This window comes from Phyllobates terribilis, unplaced genomic scaffold (assembly GCF_046119375.1).
Source record: "Phyllobates terribilis strain yellow unplaced genomic scaffold, ASM4611937v1 Scaffold_196__1_contigs__length_3587587, whole genome shotgun sequence".
Lineage (NCBI taxonomy): Eukaryota > Metazoa > Chordata > Amphibia > Anura > Dendrobatidae > Phyllobates > Phyllobates terribilis.
Genome location: NW_027362956.1, coordinates 3,286,378 through 3,310,940, shown reverse-complemented (window position 1 = coordinate 3,310,940; position 24,563 = coordinate 3,286,378). Strand labels below are relative to the sequence as shown.

Sequence of the window (24,563 nt, the reverse complement as noted above, 5' to 3'; positions counted from 1 at the left end):
CCGTCTACTGCAGGCGGGATACCTGGATGGCTGAATGTCACTGAGAAGCTCACAGAGACCGCCATAAGCAACAGTTTAAAAGAATGCCACAGACTAATCAACCAAACTTTTTGGGTTGGTTTCTCTTTTATAGTCTGCAGGCATTAAATGAAAGAAGTCAGTGTTCCAGCAGAGGGAGACAACGTTTCAGAAAAGGCATTGTAGCAAACCAAAAAAGAAATTTTAAGCGCAGCAGAGTAACCAGCTCACATACCTGTTAGCTCAGGTGAGTTTAAAAGGCTGCTGTTGATAACAAGGGCATTTGCTAAATAGATGGTGTGTGTGCAACAATATACTGAAAGGTCAATTATATTGTGCAGCTTATCTCACCACCTGTAGTTATTTAGGTGAAAGCTCCAAAATGCTTGCCTAATATGTCTGTTTATCCAAAAGGAAGTATAGAGGGAGAGCTAGATAGATAGCATTGCATTACATTACATTACATGGCAATGCAATGCACAGTTGCTGAAGTTGAACCAAAATGAGCTTGTCATCTGGCTTCTGCAACTTTTAACATGAAAAATCCAATGAGGAGAAGAAAAGCAAAGCCAAAGAGTCCATCCCAAAATCCGACAAACAAGCAAAATGAACAAAAAGCATTGAATTCAATTCTTTCTGATTTTAGAAACTGCATTAAAGAAGGGGTGCACCGGTCCTGGAGATACTGCAATACCAGGTCAATGCGTGGAGTGGACAGAGCAAGCTCTTTTTCCATCTCCCTGTTCTAAAAATCCATTTAATATATGGTCCCCAGATAGGGGACGTATCAGATATTAAACTGATAAGAACAGATACTACACTTGATCTTAGCCAAAAGGCCGAGAAGCGATAACCAGAATTGGTTTCCGACTACGGTGCCACCCAAGGATTCTGAAAAGTCCATTTGTGGAGATGGCCACCTGGACTCCCGTTAAGAAGACATGCTGTCAACCTCTAGATCCCTCACATGCCTGCACTTTTCGGCTTGCTGCTGCTGCAATCCACGCATTTTAGATCTGCATAACTCCACCTCTTTTAGCACAGTACCCTCAACCCCCGGCTGTTCCCACCCGCCTCAACACCGTTGGAAGGGAGAACCAATTAAGGCGGGGGGGGGGGTGGAACGAGCAGCTGTCTACCCTTAGCAGGAGGGTTGCTGATTAATTACCTCTCCTGCTGCTGCTGCTGCTGGCTGTCCAGCAGCAGACTGAAGGTGGCTGCTGCTGTGCGCAGGTATATAAAGGCTCAGAGCCTATTATGACACGCGCAGCCAGCGTTCCATTGCCACATTCCGTCTACTGCAGGTGGGATACCTGGATGGCTGAATGTCACTGAGAAGCTCACAGAGACCGCCATAAGCAACAGTTTAAAAGAATGCCACAGACTAATCAACCAAACTTTTTGGGTTGGTTTCTCTTTTATAGTCTGCAGGCATTAAATGAAAGAAGTCAGTGTTCCAGCAGAGGGAGACAACGTTTCAGAAAAGGCATTGTAGCAAACCAAAAAAGAAATTTTAAGCGCAGCAGAGTAACCAGCTCACATACCTGTTAGCTCAGGTGAGTTTAAAAGGCTGCTGTTGATAACAAGGGCATTTGCTAAATAGATGGTGTGTGTGCAACAATATACTGAAAGGTCAATTATATTGTGCAGCTTATCTCACCACCTGTAGTTATTTAGGTGAAAGCTCCAAAATGCTTGCCTAATATGTCTGTTTATCCAAAAGGAAGTATAGAGGGAGAGCTAGATAGATAGCATTGCATTACATTACATTACATGGCAATGCAATGCACAGTTGCTGAAGTTGAACCAAAATGAGCTTGTCATCTGGCTTCTGCAACTTTTAACATGAAAAATCCAATGAGGAGAAGAAAAGCAAAGCCAAAGAGTCCATCCCAAAATCCGACAAACAAGCAAAATGAACAAAAAGCATTGAATTCAATTCTTTCTGATTTTAGAAACTGCATTAAAGAAGCGGTGCACCGGTCCTGGAGATACTGCAATACCAGGTCAATGCGTGGAGTGGACAGAGCAAGCTCTTTTTCCATCTCCCTGTTCTAAAAATCCATTTAATATATGATCCCCAGATAGGGGACGTATCAGATATTAAACTGATAAGAACAGATACTACACTTGATCTTAGCCAAAAGGCCGAGAAGCGATAACCAGAATTGGTTTCCGACTACGGTGCCACCCAAGGATTCTGAAAAGTCCATTTGTGGAGATGGCCACCTGGACTCCCGTTAAGAAGACATGCTGTCAACCTCTAGATCCCTCACATGCCTGCACTTTTCGGCTTGCTGCTGCTGCAATCCACGCGTTTTAGATCTGCATAACTCCACCTCTTTTAGCACAGTACCCTCAACCCCCGGCTGTTCCCACCCGCCTCAACACCGTTGGAAGGGAGGAGAACCAATTAAGGCGGGGGGGGGGGGGTGGAACGAGCAGCTGTCTACCCTTAGCAGGAGGGTTGCTGATTAATTACCTCTCCTGCTGCTGCTGCTGCTGGCTGTCCAGCAGCAGACTGAAGGTGGCTGTTGCTGTGCGCAGGTATATAAAGGCTCAGAGCCTATTATGACACGCGCAGCCAGCGTTCCATTGCCACATTCCGTCTACTGCAGGCGGGATACCTGGATGGCTGAATGTCACTGAGAAGCTCACAGAGACCGCCATAAGCAACAGTTTAAAAGAATGCCACAGACTAATCAACCAAACTTTTTGGGTTGGTTTCTCTTTTATAGTCTGCAGGCATTAAATGAAAGAAGTCAGTGTTCCAGCAGAGGGAGACAACGTTTCAGAAAAGGCATTGTAGCAAACCAAAAAAGAAATTTTAAGCGCAGCAGAGTAACCAGCTCACATACCTGTTAGCTCAGGTGAGTTTAAAAGGCTGCTGTTGATAACAAGGGCATTTGCTAAATAGATGGTGTGTGTGCAACAATATACTGAAAGGTCAATTATATTGTGCAGCTTATCTCACCACCTGTAGTTATTTAGGTGAAAGCTCCAAAATGCTTGCCTAATATGTCTGTTTATCCAAAAGGAAGTATAGAGGGAGAGCTAGATAGATAGCATTGCATTACATTACATTACATGGCAATGCAATGCACAGTTGCTGAAGTTGAACCAAAATGAGCTTGTCATCTGGCTTCTGCAACTTTTAACATGAAAAATCCAATGAGGAGAAGAAAAGCAAAGCCAAAGAGTCCATCCCAAAATCCGACAAACAAGCAAAATGAACAAAAAGCATTGAATTCAATTCTTTCTGATTTTAGAAACTGCATTAAAGAAGGGGTGCACCGGTCCTGGAGATACTGCAATACCAGGTCAATGCGTGGAGTGGACAGAGCAAGCTCTTTTTCCATCTCCCTGTTCTAAAAATCCATTTAATATATGTTCCCCAGATAGGGGACGTATCAGATATTAAACTGATAAGAACAGATACTACACTTGATCTTAGCCAAAAGGCCGAGAAGCGATAACCAGAATTGGTTTCCGACTACAGTGCCACCCAAGGATTCTGAAAAGTCATTTGTGGAGATGGCCACCTGGACTCCCGTTAAGAAGACATGCTGTCAACCTCTAGATCCCTCACATGCCTGCACTTTTCGGCTTGCTGCTGCTGCAATCCACGCGTTTTAGATCTGCATAACTCCACCTCTTTTAGCACAGTACCCTCAACCCCCGGCTGTTCCCACCCGCCTCAACACCGTTGGAAGGGAGGAGAACCAATTAAGGCGGGGGGGGGGGGGGGTGGAACGAGCAGCTGTCTACCCTTAGCAGGAGGGTTGCTGATTAATTACCTCTCCTGCTGCTGCTGCTGCTGGCTGTCCAGCAGCAGACTGAAGGTGGTTGCTGCTGTGCGCAGGTATAAAAAGGCTCAGAGCCTATTATGACACGCGCAGCCAGCGTTCCATTGCCACATTCCATCTACTGCAGGCGGGATACCTGGATGGCTGAATGTCACTGAGAAGCTCACAGAGACCGCCATAAGCAACAGTTTAAAAGAATGCCACAGACTAATCAACCAAACTTTTTGGGTTGGTTTCTCTTTTATAGTCTGCAGGCATTAAATGAAAGAAGTCAGTGTTCCAGCAGAGGGAGACAACGTTTAAGAAAAGGCATTGTAGCAAACCAAAAAAGAAATTTTAAGCGCAGCAGAGTAACCAGCTCACATACCTGTTAACTCAGGTGAGTTTAAAAGGCTGCTGTTGATAACAAGGGCATTTGCTAAATAGATGGTGTGTGTGCAACAATATACTGAAAGGTCAATTATATTGTGCAGCTTATCTCACCACCTGTAGTTATTTAGGTGAAAGCTCCAAAATGCTTGCCTAATATGTCTGTTTATCCAAAAGGAAGTATAGAGGGAGAGCTAGATAGATAGCATTGCATTACATTACATTACATGGCAATGCAATGCACAGTTGCTGAAGTTGAACCAAAATGAGCTTGTCATCTGGCTTCTGCAACTTTTAACATGAAAAATCCAATGAGGAGAAGAAAAGCAAAGCCAAAGAGTCCATCCCAAAATCCGACAAACAAGCAAAATGAACAAAAAGCATTGAATTCAATTCTTTCTGATTTTAGAAACTGCATTAAAGAAGGGGTGCACCGGTCCTGGAGATACTGCAATACCAGGTCAATGCGTGGAGTGGACAGAGCAAGCTCTTTTTCCATCTCCCTGTTCTAAAAATCCATTTAATATATGGTCCCCAGATAGGGGACGTATCAGATATTAAACTGATAAGAACAGATACTACACTTGATCTTAGCCAAAAGGCCGAGAAGCGATAACCAGAATTGGTTTCCGACTACGGTGCCACCCAAGGATTCTGAAAAGTCCATTTGTGGAGATGGCCACCTGGACTCCCGTTAAGAAGACATGCTGTCAACCTCTAGATCCCTCACATGCCTGCACTTTTCGGCTTGCTGCTGCTGCAATCCACGCGTTTTAGATCTGCATAACTCCACCTCTTTTAGCACAGTACCCTCAACCCCCGGCTGTTCCCACCCGCCTCAACACCGTTGGAAGGGAGGAGAACCAATTAAGGCGGGGGGGGGGGGGTGGAACGAGCAGCTGTCTACCCTTAGCAGGAGGGTTGCTGATTAATTACCTCTCCTGCTGCTGCTGCTGCTGGCTGTCCAGCAGCAGACTGAAGGTGGCTGCTGCTGTGCGCAGGTATATAAAGGCTCAGAGCCTATTATGACACGCGCAGCCAGCGTTCCATTGCCACATTCCGTCTACTGCAGGCGGGATACCTGGATGGCTGAATGTCACTGAGAAGCTCACAGAGACCGCCATAAGCAACAGTTTAAAAGAATGCCACAGACTAATCAACCAAACTTTTTGGGTTGGTTTCTCTTTTATAGTCTGCAGGCATTAAATGAAAGAAGTCAGTGTTCCAGCAGAGGGAGACAACGTTTCAGAAAAGGCATTGTAGCAAACCAAAAAAGAAATTTTAAGCGCAGCAGAGTAACCAGCTCACATACCTGTTAGCTCAGGTGAGTTTAAAAGGCTGCTGTTGATAACAAGGGCATTTGCTAAATAGATGGTGTGTGTGCAACAATATACTGAAATGTCAATTATATTGTGCAGCTTATCTCACCACCTGTAGTTATTTAGGTGAAAGCTCCAAAATGCTTGCCTAATATGTCTGTTTATCCAAAAGGAAGTATAGAGGGAGAGCTAGATAGATAGCATTGCATTACATTACATTACATGGCAATGCAATGCACAGTTGCTGAAGTTGAACCAAAATGAGCTTGTCATCTGGCTTCTGCAACTTTTAACATGAAAAATCCAATGAGGAGAAGAAAAGCAAAGCCAAAGAGTCCATCCCAAAATCCGACAAACAAGCAAAATGAACAAAAAGCATTGAATTCAATTCTTTCTGATTTTAGAAACTGCATTAAAGAAGGGGTGCACCGGTCCTGGAGATACTGCAATACCAGGTCAATGCGTGGAGTGGACAGAGCAAGCTCTTTTTCCATCTCCCTGTTCTAAAAATCCATTTAATATATGGTCCCCAGATAGGGGACGTATCAGATATTAAACTGATAAGAACAGATACTACACTTGATCTTAGCCAAAAGGCCGAGAAGCGATAACCAGAATTGGTTTCCGACTACGGTGCCACCCAAGGATTCTGAAAAGTCCATTTGTGGAGATGGCCACCTGGACTCCCGTTAAGAAGACATGCTGTCAACCTCTAGATCCCTCACATGCCTGCACTTTTCGGCTTGCTGCTGCTGCAATCCACGCGTTTTAGATCTGCATAACTCCACCTCTTTTAGCACAGTACCCTCAACCCCCGGCTGTTCCCACCCGCCTCAACACCGTTGGAAGGGAAGAGAACCAATTAAGGCGGGGGGGGGGTGGAACGAGCAGCTGTCTACCCTTAGCAGGAGGGTTGCTGATTAATTACCTCTCCTGCTGCTGCTGCTGCTGGCTGTCCAGCAGCAGACTGAAGGTGGCTGCTGCTGTGCGCAGGTATATAAAGGCTCAGAGCCTATTATGACACGCGCAGCCAGCGTTCCATTGCCACATTCCGTCTACTGCAGGCGGGATACCTGGATGGCTGAATGTCACTGAGAAGCTCACAGAGACCGCCATAAGCAACAGTTTAAAAGAATGCCACAGACTAATCAACCAAACTTTTTGGGTTGGTTTCTCTTTTATAGTCTGCAGGCATTAAATGAAAGAAGTCAGTGTTCCAGCAGAGGGAGACAACGTTTCAGAAAAGGCATTGTAGCAAACCAAAAAAGAAATTTTAAGCGCAGCAGAGTAACCAGCTCACATACCTGTTAGCTCAGGTGAGTTTAAAAGGCTGCTGTTGATAACAAGGGCATTTGCTAAATAGATGGTGTGTGTGCAACAATATACTGAAAGGTCAATTATATTGTGCAGCTTATCTCACCACCTGTAGTTATTTAGGTGAAAGCTCCAAAATGCTTGCCTAATATGTCTGTTTATCCAAAAGGAAGTATAGAGGGAGAGCTAGATAGATAGCATTGCATTACATTACATTACATGGCAATGCAATGCACAGTTGCTGAAGTTGAACCAAAATGAGCTTGTCATCTGGCTTCTGCAACTTTTAACATGAAAAATCCAATGAGGAGAAGAAAAGCAAAGCCAAAGAGTCCATCCCAAAATCCGACAAACAAGCAAAATGAACAAAAAGCATTGAATTCAATTCTTTCTGATTTTAGAAACTGCATTAAAGAAGGGGTGCACCGGTCCTGGAGATACTGCAATACCAGGTCAATGCGTGGAGTGGACAGAGCAAGCTCTTTTTCCATCTCCCTGTTCTAAAAATCCATTTAATATATGGTCCCCAGATAGGGGACGTATCAGATATTAAACTGATAAGAACAGATACTACACTTGATCTTAGCCAAAAGGCCGAGAAGCGATAACCAGAATTGGTTTCCGACTACGGTGCCACCCAAGGATTCTGAAAAGTCCATTTGTGGAGATGGCCACCTGGACTCCCGTTAAGAAGACATGCTGTCAACCTCTAGATCCCTCACATGCCTGCACTTTTCGGCTTGCTGCTGCTGCAATCCACGCGTTTTAGATCTGCATAACTCCACCTCTTTTAGCACAGTACCCTCAACCCCCGGCTGTTCCCACCCGCCTCAACACCGTTGGAAGGGAGGAGAACCAATTAAGGCGGGGGGGGGGGTGGAACGAGCAGCTGTCTACCCTTAGCAGGAGGGTTGCTGATTAATTACCTCTCCTGCTGCTGCTGCTGCTGCTGGCTGTCCAGCAGCAGACTGAAGGTGGCTGCTGCTGTGCGCAGGTATATAAAGGCTCAGAGCCTATTATGACACGCGCAGCCAGCGTTCCATTGCCACATTCCGTCTACTGCAGGCGGGATACCTGGATGGCTGAATGTCACTGAGAAGCTCACAGAGACCGCCATAAGCAACAGTTTAAAAGAATGCCACAGACTAATCAACCAAACTTTTTGGGTTGGTTTCTCTTTTATAGTCTGCAGGCATTAAATGAAAGAAGTCAGTGTTCCAGCAGAGGGAGACAACGTTTCAGAAAAGGCATTGTAGCAAACCAAAAAAGAAATTTTAAGCGCAGCAGAGTAACCAGCTCACATACCTGTTAGCTCAGGTGAGTTTAAAAGGCTGCTGTTGATAACAAGGGCATTTGCTAAATAGATGGTGTGTGTGCAACAATATACTGAAAGGTCAATTATATTGTGCAGCTTATCTCACCACCTGTAGTTATTTAGGTGAAAGCTCCAAAATGCTTGCCTAATATGTCTGTTTATCCAAAAGGAAGTATAGAGGGAGAGCTAGATAGATAGCATTGCATTACATTACATTACATGGCAATGCAATGCACAGTTGCTGAAGTTGAACCAAAATGAGCTTGTCATCTGGCTTCTGCAACTTTTAACATGAAAAATCCAATGAGGAGAAGAAAAGCAAAGCCAAAGAGTCCATCCCAAAATCCGACAAACAAGCAAAATGAACAAAAAGCATTGAATTCAATTCTTTCTGATTTTAGAAACTGCATTAAAGAAGGGGTGCACCGGTCCTGGAGATACTGCAATACCAGGTCAATGCGTGGAGTGGACAGAGCAAGCTCTTTTTCCATCTCCCTGTTCTAAAAATCCATTTAATATATGATCCCCAGATAGGGGACGTATCAGATATTAAACTGATAAGAACAGATACTACACTTGATCTTAGCCAAAAGGCCGAGAAGCGATAACCAGAATTGGTTTCCGACTACGGTGCCACCCAAGGATTCTGAAAAGTCCATTTGTGGAGATGGCCACCTGGACTCCCGTTAAGAAGACATGCTGTCAACCTCTAGATCCCTCACATGCCTGCACTTTTCGGCTTGCTGCTGCTGCAATCCACGCGTTTTAGATCTGCATAACTCCACCTCTTTTAGCACAGTACCCTCAACCCCCGGCTGTTCCCACCCGCCTCAACACCGTTGGAAGGGAGGAGAACCAATTAAGGCGGGGGGGGGGGGGTGGAACGAGCAGCTGTCTACCCTTAGCAGGAGGGTTGCTGATTAATTACCTCTCCTGCTGCTGCTGCTGCTGGCTGTCCAGCAGCAGACTGAAGGTGGCTGCTGCTGTGCGCAGGTATATAAAGGCTCAGAGCCTATTATGACACGCGCAGCCAGCGTTCCATTGCCACATTCCGTCTACTGCAGGCGGGATACCTGGATGGCTGAATGTCACTGAGAAGCTCACAGAGACCGCCATAAGCAACAGTTTAAAAGAATGCCACAGACTAATCAACCAAACTTTTTGGGTTGGTTTCTCTTTTATAGTCTGCAGGCATTAAATGAAAGAAGTCAGTGTTCCAGCAGAGGGAGACAACGTTTCAGAAAAGGCATTGTAGCAAACCAAAAAAGAAATTTTAAGCGCAGCAGAGTAACCAGCTCACATACCTGTTAGCTCAGGTGAGTTTAAAAGGCTGCTGTTGATAACAAGGGCATTTGCTAAATAGATGGTGTGTGTGCAACAATATACTGAAAGGTCAATTATATTGTGCAGCTTATCTCACCACCTGTAGTTATTTAGGTGAAAGCTCCAAAATGCTTGCCTAATATGTCTGTTTATCCAAAAGGAAGTATAGAGGGAGAGCTAGATAGATAGCATTGCATTACATTACATTACATGGCAATGCAATGCACAGTTGCTGAAGTTGAACCAAAATGAGCTTGTCATCTGGCTTCTGCAACTTTTAACATGAAAAATCCAATGAGGAGAAGAAAAGCAAAGCCAAAGAGTCCATCCCAAAATCCGACAAACAAGCAAAATGAACAAAAAGCATTGAATTCAATTCTTTCTGATTTTAGAAACTGCATTAAAGAAGGGGTGCACCGGTCCTGGAGATACTGCAATACCAGGTCAATGCGTGGAGTGGACAGAGCAAGCTCTTTTTCCATCTCCCTGTTCTAAAAATCCATTTAATATATGGTCCCCAGATAGGGGACGTATCAGATATTAAACTGATAAGAACAGATACTACACTTGATCTTAGCCAAAAGGCCGAGAAGCGATAACCAGAATTGGTTTCCGACTACGGTGCCACCCAAGGATTCTGAAAAGTCCATTTGTGGAGATGGCCACCTGGACTCCCGTTAAGAAGACATGCTGTCAACCTCTAGATCCCTCACATGCCTGCACTTTTCGGCTTGCTGCTGCTGCAATCCACGCGTTTTAGATCTGCATAACTCCACCTCTTTTAGCACAGTACCCTCAAACCCCGGCTGTTCCCACCCGCCTCAACACCGTTGGAAGGGAGGAGAACCAATTAAGGCGGGGGGGGGGTGGAACGAGCAGCTGTCTACCCTTAGCAGGAGGGTTGCTGATTAATTACCTCTCCTGCTGCTGCTGCTGCTGGCTGTCCAGCAGCAGACTGAAGGTGGCTGCTGCTGTGCGCAGGTATATAAAGGCTCAGAGCCTATTATGACACGCGCAGCCAGCGTTCCATTGCCACATTCCGTCTACTGCAGGCGGGATACCTGGATGGCTGAATGTCACTGAGAAGCTCACAGAGACCGCCATAAGCAACAGTTTAAAAGAATGCCACAGACTAATCAACCAAACTTTTGGGTTGGTTTCTCTTTTATAGTCTGCAGGCATTAAATGAAAGAAGTCAGTGTTCCAGCAGAGGGAGACAACGTTTCAGAAAAGGCATTGTAGCAAACCAAAAAAGAAATTTTAAGCGCAGCAGAGTAACCAGCTCACATACCTGTTAGCTCAGGTGAGTTTAAAAGGCTGCTGTTGATAACAAGGGCATTTGCTAAATAGATGGTGTGTGTGCAACAATATACTGAAAGGTCAATTATATTGTGCAGCTTATCTCACCACCTGTAGTTATTTAGGTGAAAGCTCCAAAATGCTTGCCTAATATGTCTGTTTATCCAAAAGGAAGTATAGAGGGAGAGCTAGATAGATAGCATTGCATTACATTACATTACATGGCAATGCAATGCACAGTTGCTGAAGTTGAACAAAAATGAGCTTGTCATCTGGCTTCTGCAACTTTTAACATGAAAAATCCAATGAGGAGAAGAAAAGCAAAGCCAAAGAGTCCATCCCAAAATCCGACAAACAAGCAAAATGAACAAAAAGCATTGAATTCAATTCTTTCTGATTTTAGAAACTGCATTAAAGAAGGGGTGCACCGGTCCTGGAGATACTGCAATACCAGGTCAATGCGTGGAGTGGACAGAGCAAGCTCTTTTTCCATCTCCCTGTTCTAAAAATCCATTTAATATATGGTCCCCAGATAGGGGACGTATCAGATATTAAACTGATAAGAACAGATACTACACTTGATCTTAGCCAAAAGGCCGAGAAGCGATAACCAGAATTGGTTTCCGACTACGGTGCCACCCAAGGATTCTGAAAAGTCCATTTGTGGAGATGGCCACCTGGACTCCCGTTAAGAAGACATGCTGTCAACCTCTAGATCCCTCACATGCCTGCACTTTTCGGCTTGCTGCTGCTGCAATCCACGCGTTTTAGATCTGCATAACTCCACCTCTTTTAGCACAGTACCCTCAACCCCCGGCTGTTCCCACCCGCCTCAACACCGTTGGAAGGGAGGAGAACCAATTAAGGCGGGGGGGGGGTGGAACGAGCAGCTGTCTACCCTTAGCAGGAGGGTTGCTGATTAATTACCTCTCCTGCTGCTGCTGCTGCTGGCTGTCCAGCAGCAGACTGAAGGTGGCTGCTGCTGTGCGCAGGTATATAAAGGCTCAGAGCCTATTATGACACGCGCAGCCAGCGTTCCATTGCCACATTCCGTCTACTGCAGGCGGGATACCTGGATGGCTGAATGTCACTGAGAAGCTCACAGAGACCGCCATAAGCAACAGTTTAAAAGAATGCCACAGACTAATCAACCAAACTTTTTGGGTTGGTTTCTCTTTTATAGTCTGCAGGCATTAAATGAAAGAAGTCAGTGTTCCAGCAGAGGGAGACAACGTTTCAGAAAAGGCATTGTAGCAAACCAAAAAAGAAATTTTAAGCGCAGCAGAGTAACCAGCTCACATACCTGTTAGCTCAGGTGAGTTTAAAAGGCTGCTGTTGATAACAAGGGCATTTGCTAAATAGATGGTGTGTGTGCAACAATATACTGAAAGGTCAATTATATTGTGCAGCTTATCTCACCACCTGTAGTTATTTAGGTGAAAGCTCCAAAATGCTTGCCTAATATGTCTGTTTATCCAAAAGGAAGTATAGAGGGAGAGCTAGATAGATAGCATTGCATTACATTACATTACATGGCAATGCAATGCACAGTTGCTGAAGTTGAACCAAAATGAGCTTGTCATCTGGCTTCTGCAACTTTTAACATGAAAAATCCAATGAGGAGAAGAAAAGCAAAGCCAAAGAGTCCATCCCAAAATCCGACAAACAAGCAAAATGAACAAAAAGCATTGAATTCAATTCTTTCTGATTTTAGAAACTGCATTAAAGAAGGGGTGCACCGGTCCTGGAGATACTGCAATACCAGGTCAATGCGTGGAGTGGACAGAGCAAGCTCTTTTTCCATCTCCCTGTTCTAAAAATCCATTTAATATATGGTCCCCAGATAGGGGACGTATCAGATATTAAACTGATAAGAACAGATACTACACTTGATCTTAGCCAAAAGGCCGAGAAGCGATAACCAGAATTGGTTTCCGACTACGGTGCCACCCAAGGATTCTGAAAAGTCCATTTGTGGAGATGGCCACCTGGACTCCCGTTAAGAAGACATGCTGCAAAACCTCTAGATCCCTCACATGCCTGCACTTTTCGGCTTGCTGCTGCTGCAATCCACGCGTTTTAGATCTGCATAACTCCACCTCTTTTAGCACAGTACCCTCAACCCCCGGCTGTTCCCACCCGCCTCAACACCGTTGGAAGGGAGGAGAACCAATTAAGGCGGGGGGGGGGGGTGGAACGAGCAGCTGTCTACCCTTAGCAGGAGGGTTGCTGATTAATTACCTCTCCTGCTGCTGCTGCTGCTGGCTGTCCAGCAGCAGACTGAAGGTGGCTGCTGCTGTGCGCAGGTATATAAAGGCTCAGAGCCTATTATGACACGCGCAGCCAGCGTTCCATTGCCACATTCCGTCTACTGCAGGCGGGATACCTGGATGGCTGAATGTCACTGAGAAGCTCACAGAGACCGCCATAAGCAACAGTTTAAAAGAATGCCACAGACTAATCAACCAAACTTTTTGGGTTGGTTTCTCTTTTATAGTCTGCAGGCATTAAATGAAAGAAGTCAGTGTTCCAGCAGAGGGAGACAACGTTTCAGAAAAGGCATTGTAGCAAACCCAAAAAGAAATTTTAAGCGCAGCAGAGTAACCAGCTCACATACCTGTTAGCTCAGGTGAGTTTAAAAGGCTGCTGTTGATAACAAGGGCATTTGCTAAATAGATGGTGTGTGTGCAACAATATACTGAAAGGTCAATTATATTGTGCAGCTTATCTCACCACCTGTAGTTATTTAGGTGAAAGCTCCAAAATGCTTGCCTAATATGTCTGTTTATCCAAAAGGAAGTATAGAGGGAGAGCTAGATAGATAGCATTGCATTACATTACATTACATGGCAATGCAATGCACAGTTGCTGAAGTTGAACCAAAATGAGCTTGTCATCTGGCTTCTGCAACTTTTAACATGAAAAATCCAATGAGGAGAAGAAAAGCAAAGCCAAAGAGTCCATCCCAAAATCCGACAAACAAGCAAAATGAACAAAAAGCATTGAATTCAATTCTTTCTGATTTTAGAAACTGCATTAAAGAAGGGGTGCACCGGTCCTGGAGATACTGCAATACCAGGTCAATGCGTGGAGTGGACAGAGCAAGCTCTTTTTCCATCTCCCTGTTCTAAAAATCCATTTAATATATGGTCCCCAGATAGGGGACGTATCAGATATTAAACTGATAAGAACAGATACTACACTTGATCTTAGCCAAAAGGCCGAGAAGCGATAACCAGAATTGGTTTCCGACTACGGTGCCACCCAAGGATTCTGAAAAGTCCATTTGTGGAGATGGCCACCTGGACTCCCGTTAAGAAGACATGCTGTCAACCTCTAGATCCCTCACATGCCTGCACTTTTCGGCTTGCTGCTGCTGCAATCCACGCGTTTTAGATCTGCATAACTCCACCTCTTTTAGCACAGTACCCTCAACCCCCGGCTGTTCCCACCCGCCTCAACACCGTTGGAAGGGAGGAGAACCAATTAAGGCGGGGGGGGGGTGGAACGAGCAGCTGTCTACCCTTAGCAGGAGGGTTGCTGATTAATTACCTCTCCTGCTGCTGCTGCTGCTGGCTGTCCAGCAGCAGACTGAAGGTGGCTGCTGCTGTGCGCAGGTATATAAAGGCTCAGAGCCTATTATGACACGCGCAGCCAGCGTTCCATTGCCACATTCCGTCTACTGCAGGCGGGATACCTGGATGGCTGAATGTCACTGAGAAGCTCACAGAGACCGCCATAAGCAACAGTTTAAAAGAATGCCACAGACTAATCAACCAAACTTTTTGGGTTGGTTTCTCTTTTATAGTCTGCAGGCATTAAATGAAAGAAGTCAGTGTTCCAGCAGAGGGAGACAACGTTTCAGAAAAGGCATTGTAGCAAACCAAAAAAGAAATTTTAAGCGCAGCAGAGTAACCAGCTCACATACCTGTTAGCTCAGGTGAGTTTAAAAGGCTGCTGTTGATAACAAGGGCATTTGCTAAATAGATGGTGTGTGTGCAACAATATACTGAAAGGTCAATTATATTGTGCAGCTTATCTCACCACCTGTAGTTATTTAGGTGAAAGCTCCAAAATGCTTGCCTAATATGTCTGTTTATCCAAAAGGAAGTATAGAGGGAGAGCTAGATAGATAGCATTGCATTACATTACATTACATGGCAATGCAATGCACAGTTGCTGAAGTTGAACCAAAATGAGCTTGTCATCTGGCTTCTGCAACTTTTAACATGAAAAATCCAATGAGGGGAAGAAAAGCAAAGCCAAAGAGTCCATCCCAAAATCCGACAAACAAGCAAAATGAACAAAAAGCATTGAATTCAATTCTTTCTGATTTTAGAAACTGCATTAAAGAAGGGGTGCACCGGTCCTGGAGATACTGCAATACCAGGTCAATGCGTGGAGTGGACAGAGCAAGCTCTTTTTCCATCTCCCTGTTCTAAAAATCCATTTAATATATGGTCCCCAGATAGGGGACGTATCAGATATTAAACTGATAAGAACAGATACTACACTTGATCTTAGCCAAAAGGCCGAGAAGCGATAACCAGAATTGGTTTCCGACTACGGTGCCACCCAAGGATTCTGAAAAGTCCATTTGTGGAGATGGCCACCTGGACTCCCGTTAAGAAGACATGCTGTCAACCTCTAGATCCCTCACATGCCTGCACTTTTCGGCTTGCTGCTGCTGCAATCCACGCGTTTTAGATCTGCATAACTCCACCTCTTTTAGCACAGTACCCTCAACCCCCGGCTGTTCCCACCCGCCTCAACACCGTTGGAAGGGAGGAGAACCAATTAAGGCGGGGGGGGGGGTGGAACGAGCAGCTGTCTACCCTTAGCAGGAGGGTTGCTGATTAATTACCTCTCCTGCTGCTGCTGCTGCTGGCTGTCCAGCAGCAGACTGAAGGTGGCTGCTGCTGTGCGCAGGTATATAAAGGCTCAGAGCCTATTATGACACGCGCAGCCAGCGTTCCATTGCCACATTCCGTCTACTGCAGGCGGGATACCTGGATGGCTGAATGTCACTGAGAAGCTCACAGAGACCGCCATAAGCAACAGTTTAAAAGAATGCCACAGACTAATCAACCAAACTTTTTGGGTTGGTTTCTCTTTTATAGTCTGCAGGCATTAAATGAAAGAAGTCAGTGTTCCAGCAGAGGGAGACAACGTTTCAGAAAAGGCATTGTAGCAAACCAAAAAAGAAATTTTAAGCGCAGCAGAGTAACCAGCTCACATACCTGTTAGCTCAGGTGAGTTTAAAAGGCTGCTGTTGATAACAAGGGCATTTGCTAAATAGATGGTGTGTGTGCAACAATATACTGAAAGGTCAATTATATTGTGCAGCTTATCTCACCACCTGTAGTTATTTAGGTGAAAGCTCCAAAATGCTTGCCTAATATGTCTGTTTATCCAAAAGGAAGTATAGAGGGAGAGCTAGATAGATAGCATTGCATTACATTACATTACATGGCAATGCAATGCACAGTTGCTGAAGTTGAACCAAAATGAGCTTGTCATCTGGCTTCTGCAACTTTTAACATGAAAAATCCAATGAGGAGAAGAAAAGCAAAGCCAAAGAGTCCATCCCAAAATCCGACAAACAAGCAAAATGAACAAAAAGCATTGAATTCAATTCTTTCTGATTTTAGAAACTGCATTAAAGAAGGGGTGCACCGGTCCTGGAGATACTGCAATACCAGGTCAATGCGTGGAGTGGACAGAGCAAGCTCTTTTTCCATCTCCCTGTTCTAAAAATCCATTTAATATATGGTCCCCAGATAGGGGACGTATCAGATATTAAACTGATAAGAACAGATACTACACTTGATCTTAGCCAAAAGGCCGAGAAGCGATAACAAGAATTGGTTTCCGACTACGGTGCCACCCAAGGATTCTGAAAAGTCCATTTGTGGAGATGGCCACCTGGACTCCCGTTAAGAAGACATGCTGTCAACCTCTAGATCCCTCACATGCCTGCACTTTTCGGCTTGCTGCTGCTGCAATCCACGCGTTTTAGATCTGCATAACTCCACCTCTTTTAGCACAGTACCCTCAACCCCCGGCTGTTCCCACCCGCCTCAACACCGTTGGAAGGGAGGAGAACCAATTAAGGCGGGGGGGGGGTGGAACGAGCAGCTGTCTACCCTTAGCAGGAGGGTTGCTGATTAATTACCTCTCCTGCTGCTGCTGCTGCTGGCTGTCCAGCAGCAGACTGAAGGTGGCTGCTGCTGTGCGCAGGTATATAAAGGCTCAGAGCCTATTATGACACGCGCAGCCAGCGTTCCATTGCCACATTCCGTCTACTGCAGGCGGGATACCTGGATGGCTGAATGTCACTGAGAAGCTCACAGAGACCGCCATAAGCAACAGTTTAAAAGAATGCCACAGACTAATCAACCAAACTTTTTGGGTTGGTTTCTCTTTTATAGTCTGCAGGCATTAAATGAAAGAAGTCAGTGTTCCAGCAGAGGGAGACAACGTTTCAGAAAAGGCATTGTAGCAAACCAAAAAAGAAATTTTAAGCGCAGCAGAGTAACCAGCTCACACACCTGTTAGCTCAGGTGAGTTTAAAAGGCTGCTGTTGATAACAAGGGCATTTGCTAAATAGATGGTGTGTGTGCAACAATATACTGAAAGGTCAATTATATTGTGCAGCTTATCTCACCACCTGTAGTTATTTAGGTGAAAGCTCCAAAATGCTTGCCTAATATGTCTGTTTATCCAAAAGGAAGTATAGAGGGAGAGCTAGATAGATAGCATTGCATTACATTACATTACATGGCAATGCAATGCACAGTTGCTGAAGTTGAACCAAAATGAGCTTGTCATCTGGCTTCTGCAACTTTTAACATGAAAAATCCAATGAGGAGAAGAAAAGCAAAGCCAAAGAGTCCATCCCAAAATCCGACAAACAAGCAAAATGAACAAAAAGCATTGAATTCAATTCTTTCTGATTTTAGAAACTGCATTAAAGAAGGGGTGCACCGGTCCTGGAGATACTGCAATACCAGGTCAATGCGTGGAGTGGACAGAGCAAGCTCTTTTTCCATCTCCCTGTTCTAAAAATCCATTTAATATATGGTCCCCAGATAGGGGACGTATCAGATATTAAACTGATAAGAACAGATACTACACTTGATCTTAGCCAAAAGGCCGAGAAGCGATAACCAGAATTGGTTTCCGACTACGGTGCCACCCAAGGATTCTGAAAAGTCCATTTGTGGAGATGGCCACCTGGACTCCCGTTAAGAAAACATGCTGTCAACCTCTAGATCCCTCACATGCCTGCACTTTTCGGCTTGCTGCTGCTGCAATCCACGCGTTTTAGATCTGCATAACTCCACCTCTTTTAGCACAGTACCCTCAACCCCCGGCTGTTCCCACCCGCCTCAACACCGTTGGAAGGGAGGAGAACCAATTAAGGCGGGGGGGGGGGGGGGTGGAACGAGCAGCTGCCTACCCTTAGCAGGAGGGTTGCTGATTAATTACCTCTCCTGCTGCTGCTGCTGCTGGCTGTCCAGCAGCAGACTGAAGGTGGCTGCTGCTGTGCGCAGGTATATAAAGGCTCAGAGCCTATTATGACACGCGCAGCCAGCGTTCCATTGCCACATTCCGTCTACTGCAGGCGGGATACCTGGATGGCTGAATGTCACTGAGAAGCTCACAGAGACCGCCATAAGCAACAGTTTAAAAGAATGCCACAGACTAATCAACCAAACTTTTTGGGTTGGTTTCTCTTTTATAGTCTGCAGGCATTAAATGAAAGAAGTCAGTGTTCCAGCAGAGGGAGACAACATTTCAGAAAAGGCATTGTAGCAAACCAAAAAAGAAATTTTAAGCGCAGCAGAGTAACCAGCTCACATACCTGTTAGCTCAGGTGAGTTTAAAAGGCTGCTGTTGATAACAAGGGCATTTGCTAAATAGATGGTGTGTGTGCAACAATATACTGAAAGGTCAATTATATTGTGCAGCTTATCTCACCACCTGTAGTTATTTAGGTGAAAGCTCCAAAATGCTTGCCTAATATGTCTGTTTATCCAAAAGGAAGTATAGAGGGAGAGCTAGATAGATAGCATTGCATTACATTACATTACATGGCAATGCAATGCACAGTTGCTGAAGTTGAACCAAAATGAGCTTGTCATCTGGCTTCTGCAACTTTTAACATGAAAAATCCAATGAGGAGAAGAAAAGCAAAGCCAAAGAGTCCATCCCAAAATCCGACAAACAAGCAAAATGAACAAAAAGCATTGAATTCAATTCTTTCTGATTTTAGAAACTGCATTAAAGAAGGGGTGCACCGGTCCTGGAGATACTGCAATACCAGGTCAATGCGTGGAGTGGACAGAGCAAGCTCTTTTTCCATCTCCCTGTTCTAAAAATCCATTTAATATATGGTCCCCAGATAGGGGACGTATCAGATATTAAACTGATAAGAACAGATACTACACTTGATCTTAGCCAAAAGGCCGAGAAGCGATAACCAGAATTGGTTTCCGACTACGGTGCCACCCAAGGATTCTGAAAAGTCCATTTGTGGAGATGGCCACCTGGACTCCCGTTAAGAAGACATGCTGTCAACCTCTAGATCCCTCACATGCCTGCACTTTTCGGCTTGCTGCTGCTGCAATCCACGCGTTTTAGATCTGCATAACTCCACCTCTTTTAGCACAGTACCCTCAACCCCCGGCTGTTCCCACCCGCCTCAACACCGTTGGAAGGGAGGAGAACCAATTAAGGCGGGGGGGGGTGGAACGAGCAGCTGTCTACCCTTAGCAGGAGGGTTGCTGATTAATTACCTCTCCTGCTGCTGCTGCTGCTGGCTGTCCAGCAGCAGACTGAAGGTGGCTGCTGCTGTGCGCAGGTATATAAAGGCTCAGAGCCTATTATGACACGCGCAGCCAGCGTTCCATTGCCACATTCCGTCTACTGCAGGCGGGATACCTGGATGGCTGAATGTCACTGAGAAGCTCACAGAGACCGCCATAAGCAACAGTTTAAAAGAATGCCACAGACTAATCAACCAAACTTTTTGGGTTGGTTTCTCTTTTATAGTCTGCAGGCATTAAATGAAAGAAGTCAGTGTTCCAGCAGAGGGAGACAACGTTTCAGAAAAGGCATTGTAGCAAACCAAAAAAGAAATTTTAAGCGCAGCAGAGTAACCAGCTCACATACCTGTTAGCTCAGGTGAGTTTAAAAGGCTGCTGTTGATAACAAGGGCATTTGCTAAATAGATGGTGTGTGTGCAACAATATACTGAAAGGTCAATTATATTGTGCAGCTTATCTCACCACCTGTAGTTATTTAGGTGAAAGCTCCAAAATGCTTGCCTAATATGTCTGTTTATCCAAAAGGAAGTATAGAGGGAGAGCTAGATAGATAGCATTGCATTACATTACATTACATGGCAATGCAATGCACAGTTGCTGAAGTTGAACCAAAATGAGCTTGTCATCTGGCTTCTGCAACTTTTAACATGAAAAATCCAATGAGGAGAAGAAAAGCAAAGCCAAAGAGTCCATCCCAAAATCCGACAAACAAGCAAAATGAACAAAAAGCATTGAATTCAATTCTTTCTGATTTTAGAAACTGCATTAAAGAAGGGGTGCACCGGTCCTGGAGATACTGCAATACCAGGTCAATGCGTGGAGTGGACAGAGCAAGCTCTTTTTCCATCTCCCTGTTCTAAAAATCCATTTAATATATGGTCCCCAGATAGGGGACGTATCAGATATTAAACTGATAAGAACAGATACTACACTTGATCTTAGCCAAAAGGCCGAGAAGCGATAACCAGAATTGGTTTCCGACTACGGTGCCACCCAAGGATTCTGAAAAGTCCATTTGTGGAGATGGCCACCTGGACTCCCGTTAAGAAGACATGCTGTCAACCTCTAGATCCCTCACATGCCTGCACTTTTCGGCTTGCTGCTGCTGCAATCCACGCGTTTTAGATCTGCATAACTCCACCTCTTTTAGCACAGTACCCTCAACCCCCGGCTGTTCCCACCCGCCTCAACACCGTTGGAAGGGAGGAGAACCAATTAAGGCGGGGGGGGGGGGTGGAACGAGCAGCTGTCTACCCTTAGCAGGAGGGTTGCTGATTAATTACCTCTCCTGCTGCTGCTGCTGCTGGCTGTCCAGCAGCAGACTGAAGGTGGCTGCTGCTGTGCGCAGGTATATAAAGGCTCAGAGCCTATTATGACACGCGCAGCCAGCGTTCCATTGCCACATTCCGTCTACTGCAGGCGGGATACCTGGATGGCTGAATGTCACTGAGAAGCTCACAGAGACCGCCATAAGCAACAGTTTAAAAGAATGCCACAGACTAATCAACCAAACTTTTTGGGTTGGTTTCTCTTTTATAGTCTGCAGGCATTAAATGAAAGAAGTCAGTGTTCCAGCAGAGGGAGACAACGGTTCAGAAAAGGCATTGTAGCAAACCAAAAAAGAAATTTTAAGCGCAGCAGAGTAACCAGCTCACATACCTGTTAGCTCAGGTGAGTTTAAAAGGCTGCTGTTGATAACAAGGGCATTTGCTAAATAGATGGTGTGTGTGCAACAATATACTGAAAGGTCAATTATATTGTGCAGCTTATCTCACCACCTGTAGTTATTTAGGTGAAAGCTCCAAAATGCTTGCCTAATATGTCTGTTTATCCAAAAGGAAGTATAGAGGGAGAGCTAGATAGATAGCATTGCATTACATTACATTACATGGCAATGCAATGCACAGTTGCTGAAGTTGAACCAAAATGAGCTTGTCATCTGGCTTCTGCAACTTTTAACATGAAAAATCCAATGAGGAGAAGAAAAGCAAAGCCAAAGAGTCCATCCCAAAATCCGACAAACAAGCAAAATGAACAAAAAGCATTGAATTCAATTCTTTCTGATTTTAGAAACTGCATTAAAGAAGGGGTGCACCGGTCCTGGAGATACTGCAATACCAGGTCAATGCGTGGAGTGGACAGAGCAAGCTCTTTTTCCATCTCCCTGTTCTAAAAATCCATTTAATATATGGTCCCCAGATAGGGGACGTATCAGATATTAAACTGATAAGAACAGATACTACACTTGATCTTAGCCAAAAGGCCGAGAAGCGATAACCAGAATTGGTTTCCGACTACGGTGCCACCCAAGGATTCTGAAAAGTCCATTTGTGGAGATGGCCACCTGGACTCCCGTTAAGAAGACATGCTGTCAACCTCTAGATCCCTCACATGCCTGCACTTTTCGGCTTGCTGCTGCTGCAATCCACGCGTTTTAGATCTGCATAACTCCACCTCTTTTAGCACAGTACCCTCAACCCCCGGCTGTTCCCACCCGCCTCAACACCGTTGGAAGGGAGGAGAACCAATTAAGGCGGGGGGGGGGGTGGAACGAGCAGCTGTCTACCCTTAGCAGGAGGGTTGCTGATTAATTACCTCTCCTGCTGCTGCTGCTGCTGGCTGTCCAGCAGCAGACTGAAGGTGGCTGCTGCTGTGCGCAGGTATATAAAGGCTCAGAGCCTATTATGACACGCGCAGCCAGCGTTCCATTGCCACATTCCGTCTACTGCAGGCGGGATACCTGGATGGCTGAATGTCACTGAGAAGCTCACAGAGACCGCCATAAGCAACAGTTTAAAAGAATGCCACAGACTAATCAACCAAACTTTTTGGGTTGGTTTCTCTTTTATAGTCTGCAGGCATTAAATGAAAGAAGTCAGTGTTCCAGCAGAGGGAGACAACGTTTCAGAAAAGGCATTGTAGCAAACCAAAAAAGAAATTTTAAGCGCAGCAGAGTAACCAGCTCACATACCTGTTAGCTCAGGTGAGTTTAAAAGGCTGCTGTTGATAACAAGGGCATTTGCTAAATAGATGGTGTGTGTGCAACAATATACTGAAAGGTCAATTATATTGTGCAGCTTATCTCACCACCTGTAGTTATTTAGGTGAAAGCTCCAAAATGCTTGCCTAATATGTCTGTTTATCCAAAAGGAAGTATAGAGGGAGAGCTAGATAGATAGCATTGCATTACATTACATTACATGGCAATGCAATGCACAGTTGCTGAAGTTGAACCAAAATGAGCTTGTCATCTGGCTTCTGCAACTTTTAACATGAAAAATCCAATGAGGAGAAGAAAAGCAAAGCCAAAGAGTCCATCCCAAAATCCGACAAACAAGCAAAATGAACAAAAAGCATTGAATTCAATTCTTTCTGATTTTAGAAACTGCATTAAAGAAGGGGTGCACCGGTCCTGGAGATACTGCAATACCAGGTCAATGCGTGGAGTGGACAGAGCAAGCTCTTTTTCCATCTCCCTGTTCTAAAAATCCATTTAATATATGGTCCCCAGATAGGGGACGTATCAGATATTAAACTGATAAGAACAGATACTACACTTGATCTTAGCCAAAAGGCCGAGAAGCGATAACCAGAATTGGTTTCCGACTACGGTGCCACCCAAGGATTCTGAAAAGTCCATTTGTGGAGATGGCCACCTGGACTCCCGTTAAGAAGACATGCTGTCAACCTCTAGATCCCTCACATGCCTGCACTTTTCGGCTTGCTGCTGCTGCAATCCACGCGTTTTAGATCTGCATAACTCCACCTCTTTTAGCACAGTACCCTCAACCCCCGGCTGTTCCCACCCGCCTCAACACCGTTGGAAGGGAGGAGAACCAATTAAGGCGGGGGGGGGGGGTGGAATGAGCAGCTGTCTACCCTTAGCAGGAGGGTTGCTGATTAATTACCTCTCCTGCTGCTGCTGCTGCTGGCTGTCCAGCAGCAGACTGAAGGTGGCTGCTGCTGTGCGCAGGTATATAAAGGCTCAGAGCCTATTATGACACGCGCAGCCAGCGTTCCATTGCCACATTCCGTCTACTGCAGGCGGGATACCTGGATGGCTGAATGTCACTGAGAAGCTCACAGAGACCGCCATAAGCAACAGTTTAAAAGAATGCCACAGACTAATCAACCAAACTTTTTGGGTTGGTTTCTCTTTTATAGTCTGCAGGCATTAAATGAAAGAAGTCAGTGTTCCAGCAGAGGGAGACAACGTTTCAGAAAAGGCATTGTAGCAAACCAAAAAAGAAATTTTAAGCGCAGCAGAGTAACCAGCTCACATACCTGTTAGCTCAGGTGAGTTTAAAAGGCTGCTGTTGATAACAAGGGCATTTGCTAAATAGATGGTGTGTGTGCAACAATATACTGAAAGGTCAATTATATTGTGCAGCTTATCTCACCACCTGTAGTTATTTAGGTGAAAGCTCCAAAATGCTTGCCTAATATGTCTGTTTATCCAAAAGGAAGTATAGAGGGAGAGCTAGATAGATAGCATTGCATTACATTACATTACATGGCAATGCAATGCACAGTTGCTGAAGTTGAATCAAAATGAGCTTGTCATCTGGCTTCTGCAACTTTTAACATGAAAAATCCAATGAGGAGAAGAAAAGCAAAGCCAAAGAGTCCATCCCAAAATCCGACAAACAAGCAAAATGAACAAAAAGCATTGAATTCAATTCTTTCTGATTTTAGAAACTGCATTAAAGAAGGGGTGCACCGGTCCTGGAGATACTGCAATACCAGGTCAATGCGTGGAGTGGACAGAGCAAGCTCTTTTTCCATCTCCCTGTTCTAAAAATCCATTTAATATATGATCCCCAGATAGGGGACGTATCAGATATTAAACTGATAAGAACAGATACTACACTTGATCTTAGCCAAAAGGCCGAGAAGCGATAACCAGAATTGGTTTCCGACTACGGTGCCACCCAAGGATTCTGAAAAGTCCATTTGTGGAGATGGCCAC

General features: G+C 45.0%; 19 non-coding genes across 19 annotated transcripts; all 19 read right to left on the bottom strand.

Moving 5' to 3' along the window:
• Positions 1–678: 678 nt before the first annotated feature.
• LOC141213309 (U2 spliceosomal RNA) lies at positions 679–869 on the bottom strand. The gene has a single exon (XR_012282813.1). It is a non-coding gene; the product is annotated as a U2 spliceosomal RNA (small nuclear RNA).
• A 1,118-nt stretch (positions 870–1,987) lies between these two features.
• Positions 1,988–2,178, bottom strand: LOC141213471 (U2 spliceosomal RNA). The gene has a single exon (XR_012282972.1). It is a non-coding gene; the product is annotated as a U2 spliceosomal RNA (small nuclear RNA).
• Positions 2,179–3,301: 1,123 nt separating this feature from the next.
• On the bottom strand, positions 3,302–3,492 carry LOC141213468 (U2 spliceosomal RNA). The gene has a single exon (XR_012282969.1). It is a non-coding gene; the product is annotated as a U2 spliceosomal RNA (small nuclear RNA).
• Positions 3,493–4,616: 1,124 nt separating this feature from the next.
• LOC141213308 (U2 spliceosomal RNA) lies at positions 4,617–4,807 on the bottom strand. Its single transcript, XR_012282812.1, has one exon. It is a non-coding gene; the product is annotated as a U2 spliceosomal RNA (small nuclear RNA).
• Positions 4,808–5,930: 1,123 nt separating this feature from the next.
• On the bottom strand, positions 5,931–6,121 carry LOC141213306 (U2 spliceosomal RNA). The gene has a single exon (XR_012282810.1). It is a non-coding gene; the product is annotated as a U2 spliceosomal RNA (small nuclear RNA).
• Positions 6,122–7,241: 1,120 nt separating this feature from the next.
• On the bottom strand, positions 7,242–7,432 carry LOC141213305 (U2 spliceosomal RNA). The gene has a single exon (XR_012282809.1). It is a non-coding gene; the product is annotated as a U2 spliceosomal RNA (small nuclear RNA).
• A 1,124-nt stretch (positions 7,433–8,556) lies between these two features.
• Positions 8,557–8,747, bottom strand: LOC141213459 (U2 spliceosomal RNA). Its single transcript, XR_012282960.1, has one exon. It is a non-coding gene; the product is annotated as a U2 spliceosomal RNA (small nuclear RNA).
• Positions 8,748–9,870: 1,123 nt separating this feature from the next.
• Positions 9,871–10,061, bottom strand: LOC141213304 (U2 spliceosomal RNA). The gene has a single exon (XR_012282808.1). It is a non-coding gene; the product is annotated as a U2 spliceosomal RNA (small nuclear RNA).
• Positions 10,062–11,180: 1,119 nt separating this feature from the next.
• LOC141213303 (U2 spliceosomal RNA) lies at positions 11,181–11,371 on the bottom strand. Its single transcript, XR_012282807.1, has one exon. It is a non-coding gene; the product is annotated as a U2 spliceosomal RNA (small nuclear RNA).
• A 1,120-nt stretch (positions 11,372–12,491) lies between these two features.
• Positions 12,492–12,682, bottom strand: LOC141213302 (U2 spliceosomal RNA). The gene has a single exon (XR_012282806.1). It is a non-coding gene; the product is annotated as a U2 spliceosomal RNA (small nuclear RNA).
• A 1,123-nt stretch (positions 12,683–13,805) lies between these two features.
• Positions 13,806–13,996, bottom strand: LOC141213301 (U2 spliceosomal RNA). The gene has a single exon (XR_012282805.1). It is a non-coding gene; the product is annotated as a U2 spliceosomal RNA (small nuclear RNA).
• A 1,120-nt stretch (positions 13,997–15,116) lies between these two features.
• LOC141213300 (U2 spliceosomal RNA) lies at positions 15,117–15,307 on the bottom strand. The gene has a single exon (XR_012282804.1). It is a non-coding gene; the product is annotated as a U2 spliceosomal RNA (small nuclear RNA).
• Positions 15,308–16,428: 1,121 nt separating this feature from the next.
• Positions 16,429–16,619, bottom strand: LOC141213299 (U2 spliceosomal RNA). Its single transcript, XR_012282803.1, has one exon. It is a non-coding gene; the product is annotated as a U2 spliceosomal RNA (small nuclear RNA).
• A 1,120-nt stretch (positions 16,620–17,739) lies between these two features.
• LOC141213298 (U2 spliceosomal RNA) lies at positions 17,740–17,930 on the bottom strand. Its single transcript, XR_012282802.1, has one exon. It is a non-coding gene; the product is annotated as a U2 spliceosomal RNA (small nuclear RNA).
• A 1,125-nt stretch (positions 17,931–19,055) lies between these two features.
• Positions 19,056–19,246, bottom strand: LOC141213297 (U2 spliceosomal RNA). The gene has a single exon (XR_012282801.1). It is a non-coding gene; the product is annotated as a U2 spliceosomal RNA (small nuclear RNA).
• A 1,119-nt stretch (positions 19,247–20,365) lies between these two features.
• On the bottom strand, positions 20,366–20,556 carry LOC141213295 (U2 spliceosomal RNA). Its single transcript, XR_012282799.1, has one exon. It is a non-coding gene; the product is annotated as a U2 spliceosomal RNA (small nuclear RNA).
• A 1,122-nt stretch (positions 20,557–21,678) lies between these two features.
• LOC141213294 (U2 spliceosomal RNA) lies at positions 21,679–21,869 on the bottom strand. The gene has a single exon (XR_012282798.1). It is a non-coding gene; the product is annotated as a U2 spliceosomal RNA (small nuclear RNA).
• Positions 21,870–22,990: 1,121 nt separating this feature from the next.
• LOC141213292 (U2 spliceosomal RNA) lies at positions 22,991–23,181 on the bottom strand. The gene has a single exon (XR_012282797.1). It is a non-coding gene; the product is annotated as a U2 spliceosomal RNA (small nuclear RNA).
• Positions 23,182–24,303: 1,122 nt separating this feature from the next.
• Positions 24,304–24,494, bottom strand: LOC141213457 (U2 spliceosomal RNA). Its single transcript, XR_012282959.1, has one exon. It is a non-coding gene; the product is annotated as a U2 spliceosomal RNA (small nuclear RNA).
• Positions 24,495–24,563: the final 69 nt, after the last annotated feature.